The following is a 12,484-nucleotide window of genomic DNA, read 5'->3' as shown; positions in this document are numbered from 1 at the left end:
CTGTTTATTAAGTGTCTGAGTATATCATTAAGGAAAAGATTCCTCGAATTGCCTGGCCACCTCACCAGCCCTGTCTGGAGATCTGAAGATGAGCAAGTCCTAAAGTGGGAGTGGAGGAGGGACTCTGTGAGGAGGGACTGGAAAATAACAAGAGAGGATCCCTGAGGCGTCCTGCCCAGTCACCTTCTTTTCTCCTGCATTCCAAAGTGGATTCCAAGTCCAGTTCACCAGCAGTATATAGCAGAACCCAATTCTGTTGTTACTCACCAGCACAGCAATTCCAAGCGCATACCTGCTGCTTTTTTCTTTCCAGACCATCTCCCCCAGGCACATGGGCATATCCCATATTAGGATCTCCTGTCAAGGCCACTGACTCTTGAGTTATCTATTTACAACTTAAGATGGGACATCCATTTAGCATTTAGGAGAGTCAAAGTCAACATTCTCTAATGAGGTATAGTTTGTTATTATTTTAAAGAAAACTTAAGGTGACTTTTGTGCTAAATTTAGAGTATCCTAAATTTGTATACATTATCAGCATGGATATTTTTGAATTCTGTTTAAAGTTATTAAGAAGTATTCAAGGCCTGAACTCTAAATAGGAAAAGGAGACATTGAAGGCATCCATTGTTAGATTTGTGAATAAGACCCTTGATGGATTGATTACTTAATGGCAAGTGTGACAAGTGTGACAACAGATTGAGGAATAGCATTACCACCTCAGTAAAAAATAAACATGAACATTACTAATGATTAATTTCTCTAATATTTTAAATAATTTTGAAGGCATCAAAGATGTTGAAAACTAATATTAGTAGATTGGAGGTTTGTGTAATAATCTTTGTCATAATTCCGCTTACATGTCTATTCAATATATTTCACAATTACTTTAGCTTTCTTATCCTTCAATTCTCCTCCCCCCCCCCCCCCCCCCCCCCCCCCCCCCCCCCCCCCCCCCCCCCGCCACCTTGCAAAGTCCTCAGGCTCTCTTTTGCTTGAACTCTTTTCTGTGTCTTCTAAGTTTGCCCTTCAAATCATTTTACATGGCACTACCAGACCAAGCTTTGTAAATCAGAGTTTTTCTGCTTTTGTTCTCTTTAGACCTAATTTTTCCATGGAAATAATTGCAAACTCCTTAGTACAATATTTCAGTAAGTCTTCTACCTTGTAGTCTTCTCAACAAGTAGTACAAAATCTGTGTAACTGTGGTATCTAATTTGTAATCATTTTTACATACCATGAAATCCCCTTCACCTCCAGTGCTCTACCTTGCCCTTTGTCCCATTCTGTGTTTTTGTATGAAATCCTCCTGCTCTCCCAAACCCAAGTACTGATCCTGCGTACAATCTTTCAATTAATCCCAAATTCTTAGAGCTTCCAAAGCACTTTGGTCATGCTCAGAATACAGCATTAATCATGCACCGTCTCGTATTTTAATTATAATGGGAATAGGTCTTACTAACCCCTTTCTTCCTGGATGAGGTTTATGCATGTCCCCTCCTTAAATGTAGAAAACCACACAATCAGCACAGTATATGTTGCATTGAATTAAATAGTTGAATACAGAAGGCAAAAAGAGAGCCACTATCATCTTTTATCAAGGCCTTGAAAGAAATTACTTGAATGTAATTATATGCATTATTTATTATACGTTTACTATTTTTACATTTCCAAAAGGCACTCAATTTTGAGTATTTCAAAATCCCAAGACTAGTGCTGGATTGAGAAATCCAATACAACTAATATCCAGCCTCTGCCTTCTAAAAGCTCAAGACCTAATAAATAAGATGGACACCCAAATAAAATTAGCTATAATACAGTGTTGTAAGTATCCTGGAAAAGGTTAGAAACAAAATGACCTGAAAGCACAAAGCAGTTAATTCTTGAAGACAGGAGGTGGTAACAGAGTGTGGACCACCTTAAGACCTTTGAAGTAGACCTTAAGAGAGAAACAGCTATTGGATAGATGAAGAAGCCAAGCCTAGAATAGCCATGTAGGTGCTGCATTGCTCAACTTCAAGGGCGTCATTCAGTTAAACCACAATGTATTGCTGCCCCGTGCAGCAACGTGGCCCAGGGAAGAAGCAGACGCAGCCAAGAGGTGTGAATGCCATGTTAAGTAGTTGTCTTGACATCAGGCATAATTTTGTTAAGATTTTACTAACATTTCACCTTCTGTTTTTGCCTTTTGTAGGTCTCCCTTCCATAAAGTTTTAAGAATTAGTTTTTTACAACCTCAATTTTGAAGGAGAAGCCAAGAGCATGACAATTCTTGCCACCACAGTATTCACTGGAATAGTTTTAGAACACAACAGGTTGCAGACCAGAGTTAGCAAACCAGGGCACCTGGTGGCTCAGTTGGTTGGGCATCTGACTCTTGATTTTGGCTTAGGTCATGATGTTGGGATTTGTGAGTTTAAGCCCCACCTTGGGTGCTGTGCTGATGGTATAGAGCCTGCTTGGGATTCTCTCTCTCCCTCTATGCCCGTCCCCCCACTGACACTCACCCTCACAAAATAAATAAATAAACTTAAAAAAAAGAATTAGCAAACCATAAGAACTCTTCACAATCATTATCTTTTAAATTCTATGTTTTCAAACTTTTTGAGTTCTTTTCCTCAAATTAAATTTTGCTAAGATCAGTATGTAAACTAGTAAACAAGTGATAACTTTGCCCTGAGTTCTACCAGCTAGTCTTTCCTCCTCCATCAAGACTTGCTGGTTTCTCATGGCTCTACAGATTCAGAAGCACTGTTTGAAAACCACTGCCTAGACCTACCTCTTCTTTTATAATTGAGGAAATAGAAATCCAAAGAAATTGAAGTACCTTGTATAAGTTCAAAGCAGCAGTTAGTGGCAGAATAGGAAACAGAAGTCCCTTAACTGCCATTCTTTCAAGATAAAATTAATTCTATTTACATAGCAAAATGAGCCTGAGGTCCAAGGGTCTCCCACAGTGACATTTGGGATACAGAGAGACTGGTTTCTTTTTCACGATAAGACAAGACTTCATTGGAATTCAGTAAATCAGTGTTAAGTAATTCACAATCGATGCTAAGTCTCTTATTTTATTCTATCTTTCCTTCATTTTGATATTGAATTACTAGAAATGACAGCCACCAGGCACTCTAGCTTCTTGATCCTAGGCAAAGGAGATGGTTAAAGAAATACATCGTAGTGATGGCGTTGGCTAGTCAGACACTTCCGTGCTGTAGAAATAAAAATTTACATATTGTCTCTCCCAGTTTAAAAAGGCAGAATAAACAAAAACAAAAACCAAATGATTTTCCTCTCATTTTAAATTGTGAGGAAAGAGAACAAAATGTCTAAATTCCTTAGCTAGTCCAACATATTATGTTTTAATTCACAGTTTAAGTGATTTTTAAAACTCTGTATATACGTACATATATGAAGGAAGGACTTAAGATAATCAAATATGTAAGTGTTACAAATTATACTCCTTGTCAAGAAAGTTTAGTAACTGTTACCAAATGGAACAAAAAAAGTGTTAGAACTAAACAGAGGAACCTAATAAATGGCACTGCAATAAAGAAAAAATGGTATTTGTCTGTTATAGACCACTCCTACTGGCAATCATGAAATCAAATGGTAGAGCTAAACAATTTAAAAGAAATTAGATCATTTAAATAGGCTCATACTATATCATGACAAAACATTTGCTGAAAGGAGTAACAGAAATACTTGCTTATGAAGATCAAATGAGTTAATAACATTTGCTAGTCTAGAAACTTTTAGCTCTGGGACCAAAATAAGATATGGTTACAAATATAATGCTAAACTTGAGCTGAATCAGTACTAACAAATGATAACTGCAGACCTCATATAAAAACCTTACAAATTACTGAGGCCATTGCTTTGGGAAGTTATGGATATTCTTGGTTGTTAATAGCACAGAAGTCATCTTAGTTTCTTTCCTAACAGAACAGGGAGTTGGAGACAATGCAAAATTCTCTCTAATTATACCACATCTGGATTTTCCCTCCCAAATCTAAATGTCTGCCTTAAAGCATGGCCCCTCAAGAAAATATAGATTAATTTTCTAAACAGACTGCAATCCCCCAGCTTCTTCCAAAATTAGTGCTATTGTGTGCGCCAACTTTCACGTGATGTCACTAACTTCATCAATCATTCTAGGAAGCAGAACACAATAAAGAAGCTGGCAGAGAAGAGCACCTTGGAGAAATACTTCATAACTTCCAGATAGTAATCCAAATAGACACATCTGAGAAAAATTAATTGGAACCATTTCTGCTTTAAGTCAGTCCCTAAACAAGTCTTTAATTTGTAAGTTCTACCATTTCAAATAGCTCTCCATGCATATGTGCATGTGTGCACACGCGCACACACCAAAAGCTACTGGTACAAAAGAACCAATAACAAATTAATGACTGGTTACTTGCTGAACAAAGTAAAAACACTTTATTTAAATTGCAAGGTTGTATATATTTTACATCTCAAATTATTTCAAAGCATTCTTACAAATTGTTCTTATACTTTGAATTCATGTGCCTCCTTCTAAATAGAAAAGTATTCATTAAAACTATTTGTTTGCCGATGGAAGTTATTTTGTCATGAAGGGATTTAAGAGTTGAGTCATGCTGTAGTCATGTATGCTAGATGATAACCTTTATTTTATGAAGCAACTCTAAAGGAATTGTTGTGTGTTGAATTCTGTTTAGCTGAGCAAGCAAGGACACTTCAGACATAGCCTAAAACTTTGTCTCTGAAAGGGAAACTTTGCCATGGGGGGAGATATAATGTCCAACTAGTTTCTACCTGGCTGGTATCCAACGATATGATGAATTAGAAACATATAACATACAAAAGGAATATTTATGTGTCTTCCTCCTTCATCCGATACACAGTATTTTTTCTCCTATGTCATGAAAACTGCAACCACAATTTACAAGTATATGTGCACAATCAAATTGCTATTGATTTAGCAATGCATTTCTTTGATGTCCCTTGCCTTAACCTCATTTATAAAGCTGTTTTGCATTATCTCAAACTGTCAATGATTTGTGACTCATGAATATTCAAATCTAATTTGCACTTACCTTTTTGTTATGCAAGCTTACTTGCAATGTGTCTCTACATTTGCCCTTTTGTTTTGTATTTATTTGTGGATTGTTTTATTGAAATAATACTCCTTTAAAAGCATAGTAAGTCCATTTAAAAACAAGGGAAGTGGTTGATGATCCACTCTTCTTGATCTCGGTACACTGTATATTTTGCTACATAGCAAGTTTAGTCATTCTGCAAATGTGTCTCTAGTATTAAAATAGCCATGGTCTTGCTGGCTGATGCCTTTTTCAGTGAGATGGGTTTAGTTTTGCTGGGCTATATGTCTCTTCAAAAGAGTTAACAATTTTTAGATGAACTTGAGCCCTACCAAAAAAAGGAGGGAAGGAGGAAGAGGAGGGAGGGAGGAGGGAAGAGAGGGAGGAAGTAAAGAAAGAAGGAAAGATGAATGGTGGATAGATGGATGGATGGATGATTTCTGGTAGAAAAACAAAGTTCATGCAGAATTGAGCCATTCATGTCAGTGTGGATCACCTCTTCCACTTACATTGTGGAATGCAAGAAATGAAACCTAATAGTCTCAAGCACTAAAAAACCCTTTTAGATGTCTTTCGGATGATGATAGCTAAGAGACAAGACTTTGTAGATTGCAGGCATGTCACTAGTGATTGAAGGTCCAAAACAGCCCAAGGAGCCACCTGCCTACAGAATTGGCTGAGTTTCTGCTTGTAAAACCTGTTTAGGAACAAAGAGTAAGGGTCATATGAAAAAAAAATGGAGTCAAGAATATCTCTTTTGTAATTAGTTTCTGGACTCAACTGTGATTTCTAAGAATACCCAAATAATTAAATGCTCTACTTTGCCAAAAAAAAAAAAAAAAAAAAAAAAGGAAAAATTCAAATGTTTATATTTTCATGCCAGGAGCTAAAATAGAAAAATAGTTAATAGCATTTACAGTGCAGTAGCTGTGTATTTTCTTAATTTGCATCATGTTCAATTTCTAAGCTACCTGTTAAGCTATAAAGAAATCATTGGTCACCTAAGAAGGCTCCATCACAAAGTCAAATTGTCCCCACATTCTCCGAATGATTCTGTGCGAAGGATGGATGTAGGTCTCAGTGCATCTCATCTAGCCAACAACACATTTGCCTTTTTACACACTTCTCATTATCCCTCAATTGTACATATTCCCTTAGGTACTATGATCGCCTTCCAAAAGCTACTAAATTGATAATTAATGTCTTTCATAGTCTTTTTTTTTCACTTAGAAATCAATTTTTTAATTACCAGGAAAAGATTTTGCTGCCATGACATTTTGTTGCCTATGTGTGTTGAAACAAATGGCCTTTATCTAAAAGAGTTCATAATGTTTTCCCAACTTTATCATTAATTTATGATACTGATATCATTATTATTTCCTCTACTTTGAAAACCAAACATCACTGATTCCCTGGACCCAATATACTACCCAAAGCTGTCTTTGAAGGAACCCCCTCAACATAATCCTATTGTCTGTATAACTAAATGGTTTACTACATTCTCATCTCTGACCCATGAATCAGAAGACTTAGCTCTGGGAAAAGTCTGGGATATAGAAAATTGTTAAGAACAAGGATTCTAGCATTATGTTCTTTGATTATACTACTAACTGTAAATTAGAGAAAGTAGACTAATCTCTGAAAGGCTTTATCTCTTCATCTGGGGAATGAGGGCAATAATAGCACCTGCTTCAGGTTGTATGAGAACTAAATGAGAGTATTCAAATGCAATGCTTAGCACCCTTGTCAGTGCTCATTGTGGAACAACTATTTCTAAAGACCAATGTTTGCCAGAAGTTGAACCCATTTTCTCATCAGTTGTATTTTATTTTTTTATTTTTATTTTCTAAAATGTTTTATTTATTTTTGAGACAGGGACAGAGCATGGGGGGGGGAGGGGCAGAGAGAGAGGGAGACACAGAATCCAAAGCAGGCTCCAGGCTCTGAGCTGTGAGCACAGAGCCCGATGTGGGGCTCGAACTCACAAATGTGAGATCATGACCTGAGCCGAAGTCAGAGGCTAACCCGACTGAGCCACCCAGGCGCCCCTCATCAGCTGTGTTTTAAACTGAGGAAAGGTTGTATTCTCCATCTATCCCGTGCTTCCCCTACTTTGTATCAGTGACCACATGTTTGCTCCTAACTCCAGGACGGTGTCCTCTTCTAACCAGTGGTTATTTCAGGACTTCTGGTTAAGCCTTCCACAAAGACACACAAATGGGATGTGAGGGGAAGTTTGCTGGAGCCTTCTCAAATTACTTTTTGCACATGTCTTCCCACAACAATATCCAAAGAAAGAGAAACAGGCTCTTTTCCTCTGTGTTGCTGTGGGAAGATAGGCGACTCAGAACTGCTGAGGACATCTGGCCACCAGCCTGAGGATAAAGTTGATGCACATCAGAGGGCAGAGCCAAGAAAATTGAAGGGAGAGATGCCCCACCTCTTGCCAATGGCATAGCTTTATTCCCTTATTGCTTCAGCCAGTATGAATTGGGTTTGCTGTTACTTGCAGCCAAGAACATTCTAACTGATTCAGAGAGACAGCCAAAACCAGTTTTTTACATATTAAGTCGTAGCACAACACTCATTCACAGGAGCGGAGCAGTCCAGTGCCTGAGTTTACACAAGCGTATAAACATGTTGTAATCCCTCATGCCTTTTCTAAGTCAGCGTCCCAGCCACATCTCCGCAATGTGTCTATCTCACTGAAAACAGAAAAGAAGATTCACAGTGAATCTTCCAAGATTTCTCCAATCTCCTAAATAACCTGCAGAACCCACCAGGTGCTTTTTCTGCTTTTATAACCATTGGATTCAAGGCAAGAGTGCCACCTCTGGCTTGCTGCTGTGACCTCATCTCAGATCTGTTGTGCAGTTTTAGTGCTCAAAAAAGTACTCCAGATTTGCCATTTTTTGCCAGCTAGGAAATCACAACCCACAGTAGAATGGCACCACTTACATCTAATCCAATGGCATGAAACCTAAGTGGAAATTATTTTAGGATTTGTTATATGGTTTTGTATTCCTATTTCAAGCTGACCAATTTAACCTGGTGTATGTGACCTAAAAATAAGAGTTCATGCCTTTAACTTTTTGCACCTTTATCACAAGGGTAATTCCAGTTTGCTTGAACTCTAGGGAAACCAGATCATGAGTCATGTGATCAAAATGAGAAATTCCCAACTAAAATTCAAACAGTGAGCTACCTGTGGTACCACATCACTTTAGTCTTTCTCCACACCCCTCCCCACCCGCTCTGCCCCAAGCTGCCCGTGACTTAATCTTATCAGGAACTCTCAGGATTCTAGTTCCAGTACCCATTTGAATCGATGGTGAGAGGAGAGGTCAGGTAATTCTCTGTTGCCTAGATTATATAGAACCAGAGGTCTGGAGACATCTTTAGATATTATCTGAAGGGACAGGCACAGATCATGCCAGAGGCGTGCTGAGGATAAAGACCTGGAAGCAGGTCTTTCTTTTGACTCTCAGGCTGACATCATTTCCATCAACCCCACTAAGCCTCTCATGTAAAGTGGCTTTTAAAAGATGGATGAGTGAAGATATGACTCATTTTGATCTGTGGGGCAGCCCTTTGTTGCTTAATTTATCTCCCTGGCATCTAAGTATAGCATATCTTTATGGTTACTTAAAAATACTACTTTTGATATTTTAAAATATAGAAGCTTAAGCCACTGGGCTACCTTGCTGTAGATTTCTTTATAGTGGTTAAGATGATGTCATGTTTTTGCATTCTCAAAAACTAGAATAGAGGCAGTAAAGATACATTTAAAATTTTATTTTTTTTAATTGCAGCATAACTAATGTGCAGTGTTACATTAGTTTCAGGTGTACAATATAGTGATTCAACAATTCTATCCATTACTCAGTGCTCATCACAGTAAGTGTTCTCTTAATCCCCTCACCCGCCATCTACTTGCCCTCTGGCAACCACAAATTTGGTCTCTGTAGTTAAGAGTCTGTTTTTTGTTTGTCTCTTTTTTGTTCTTTGATCATTTGTCTTATTTTTTAAATTCACATACGAATGAAATCATCTGCTATTTGTCTTTCTCTGACTGATTTCACTTAGCATTATGCCTCTAGGTCCATCCATATTGTTGCAAATGGCGAGATATCATTCTTTTTTATGGTTGAATAATACTCCATTGTGTATGTGTATGTGTGTGTATATACACCACCTCTTCTTTATCCATTCATTTGTCAGTGGACACTTGGGCTGCTTCTACAATTTGGCTATTGTAAATAATGCTACTATAAATATAGGGACACAGATACCTCTCTCAAATTCATGTTTTCATATTATTTGGGTAAATAGTACTAGAATTACTGACTCATATGGTAATTCTATTTTTAATATTCTGAGGAAACTCCAGACTGTTTTCCCCAGTGGTCACACTAGTTTGCCCTCCGACCAGGAATGCACAAGATATCCTTGCTCTCCACCTCCTCGTCAGTACTTGTTTCTTGTGTTTTTGACTCTAGACATTCGGACAGATGTAAGGTGATATCTCATTGTGGTTTGGATTTTCATTTCCCTGATGATGAGTGATGTTGAGAATCTTTTCATGTGTCTATCTGTATGTCTTCATCGGAGAAATATCTATTCACATCTGCCCATTTTTAAATTGGATTGTGTGGAGAGTGTTTTGGTGCTGAATTGTATAACTTATTTGTACAATTTGCATACTAACCCCTTAAGAGATGTATCATTTGCAAATATCTTCTCCCGTTTAGTAGGTTGTCTTTTCATTTTGTTGATTGTTTCCTTTGCTGTGCAGAAGCTTTTTCTATTTTGATGTAGTCCCAGTAGTTTATTTTTGCTTTTGTTTCCCTTGCCTCAGGAGACCTATTTAGAAAAATGCTGCTACAGCTGATGTTAGAGAAATTACTGCCTGTGTTCTCTTCTAGGATTTTTATGGTTTCAGATCTCACATATAGGTCTTTAATCCATTTTGAGTTTATTTTTATATATGGTATACAACAGTGGTCCAGTTTCATTCTTTTCTATGAAGCTGTCCAGTTTTCCCAGTACCATATATTGAAGAGACTGTCTTTTCCCATTGCATATTCTTGCATCCTTTATTGTACATTAATTGGCCATATAATCATGGGTTTATTTTGGGGCTTTTTATTCTCTTCCATATGTATTTCAGTACCTACTGTTTTGATTATTACTGCTTTCTAGTATATCTTGAAATCTGGGATTATGACACCTCCAGTTTTGTTCTTTTCCTTTTTTCTTTTTCTTTTTTAACTTTATTTATTTATTTTGAGAGAGCATGAATGGGTGAGGGGTAGAGAGAGAGAAGGAGAGAGAGAGAATTCCAAGTAGGCTCTGTACTCTCTACACAAGCCCAATGTAGGGCTCAATCCCATGAACTGTGAAGTCTTGATTTGAGCTGAAATCAAGAGTCAGTCGCTTAAACTGACTGAGCCACCCAGGTACCCCTGTTCTTTTTCAAGATTGCTTTGGCTGTTTGGAGTCTTTTGTGGTTCCATACAAATTTTAGGATTATTTGTTCTAGTTCTGTGAAAAATAATGTTGGTACTTTGATAAGGATTACATTAAATGTGTCGATTGCTTTGGGTAGTATGGACAGTCTAACAATATTTTCCCAATCCATGAGCATGGACTATCTTTCTCTTTGTGTCATCTTCATTTTCTTTCATCAGTGTTTTATAGTTTTCAGAGTACAGTTCTTTCATTTTTTGGCTAAGTTTATTCCTATTATTATTTTTTGGTGTAATTGTTAATGGGACATTTTTCTTGATTTCTCTTTCTGCTGCTTCATTATGAGTCTATAGAAATGCAATAGGCTTCTGTGTATTAATTTTGTATCCTGTAACATTACTTAATTCATATATCAGTTCTCAGATTTTTTGATGGAGTCTTTAGGTCTCCTATGTATAGTATCATGTCATCTGTAAATAGTGGAAGTTTTACGTTTTCCTTACTAATTTTTGGATGCCTATTGTTACTTTTTTCCTGTCTTATTGCTGTGGCTAGGACCTCCAGTACTATGTTGAATAAAAATGAGAAAGGACACATTTGTCTTGTTTTCAATTTTTCACCATTGAATATGATGTTAGCTGTGGGGTTTTCATATATGGCCTTTACTATGTTGAGATATATCTCCTCTAAACCTACTTTGTTTAAGATTTTTATCATGAATGAATGTTGTGTTTTGTCAAAGGCGTTTTTTGCATCTGTTGAAATGATCATATATGTTTTATCCTTTCTCTTATTGATTGATATGTCATATTGATTGATTTGTCAATAATGAACCATTCTTGCATCTCAGGAATAAATTACCACTTAATTGTAGTCAATGATTTTTTAAGTATATTGTTGGATTTGGCTTACTAACATTTTGTTGAGGATTTTTTCATTGGTGTTCATGAGAGACCTTGTCCTATAAGGTTCTCTCCCTTTTTTTTTTTTGGTAGGATCTTTATCTGGGTTTGGTATCAGGGTAATGATAGCATCATAGAAAGAAGGGGAAGAGTTCCTTCCCCTTCTGGTTTTTTGGAATAGTTTGAGAAGAACAGATATTAACTGTTCTTTATTTTTCATTTTTTAGTTGTTTAGATATTAATTCTTCTTTAAGTGTTTAGTAGAGAGGTGCCTAGGTGCCTCAGTCAGTTAAGCATCTGACTCTTGTTTTCAGCTCAGTTCATGATCTCATGGTCATGAAATCAAGCCCCACACTGTACTCTGCACTGAGTATGGAGTCTCTGCTTGGGATTCTCTCTCTACCCCTCCCCTGCTCCTGTTCTCTCTCTCAAAATAAGTAAGCCTGCTTTTTTAATTAATAAATGTGTGGTAAAATTCAGCTGTGAAGCCATCAGGTTCTGAACTTTTGTTTGTTTTTTTGAGTTTTTTGAGTATTGACTCAGTTTCATTGTTCATATTTTTTTTATTTCTTCATGATTCACTTTTAGGAGGTTGGATATTCTAAAAATTTATTCATTTCAATGGGTTTCTAATTTTGGGACATATAATTTTTCATAATAGTTTCTCAAAATCCTTTGTATTTCTGAGGAGTCAGTTGTTATTTTTCCTCTTTAATTTCTGATTGTGTTTATTTCAGCCCCCTCTCCTTTTCTTTTCCTTTTTATCTTTTTTCCTTCAGTCTGGATAGTGGTTTATCAATTTTGTTAATTTTTTCAAAGACCCAGCTCTTGGTTTCATTGATATTTTCTGTTATTTATTAGGTTCTTTTTCTGCTCTAATCTTTATTATTTCCTTCCTTCTACTGGTTTTTAAGTTTTGTTTGTTCTTTTTCTAGCTCCTTTAGGTGGAAGGTTAGGTTGTTTTTTTGAGATTTTTCTTGCTTCTTGATTAGGCCTGTATTGCTATCAACTTTCCTCTTAGAACAGCCTTTG

Source organism: Suricata suricatta, chromosome 9, assembly GCF_006229205.1.
Source record: "Suricata suricatta isolate VVHF042 chromosome 9, meerkat_22Aug2017_6uvM2_HiC, whole genome shotgun sequence".
Taxonomy (NCBI): domain Eukaryota; kingdom Metazoa; phylum Chordata; class Mammalia; order Carnivora; family Herpestidae; genus Suricata; species Suricata suricatta.
Note: the sequence above shows the minus strand (reverse complement) of the source record.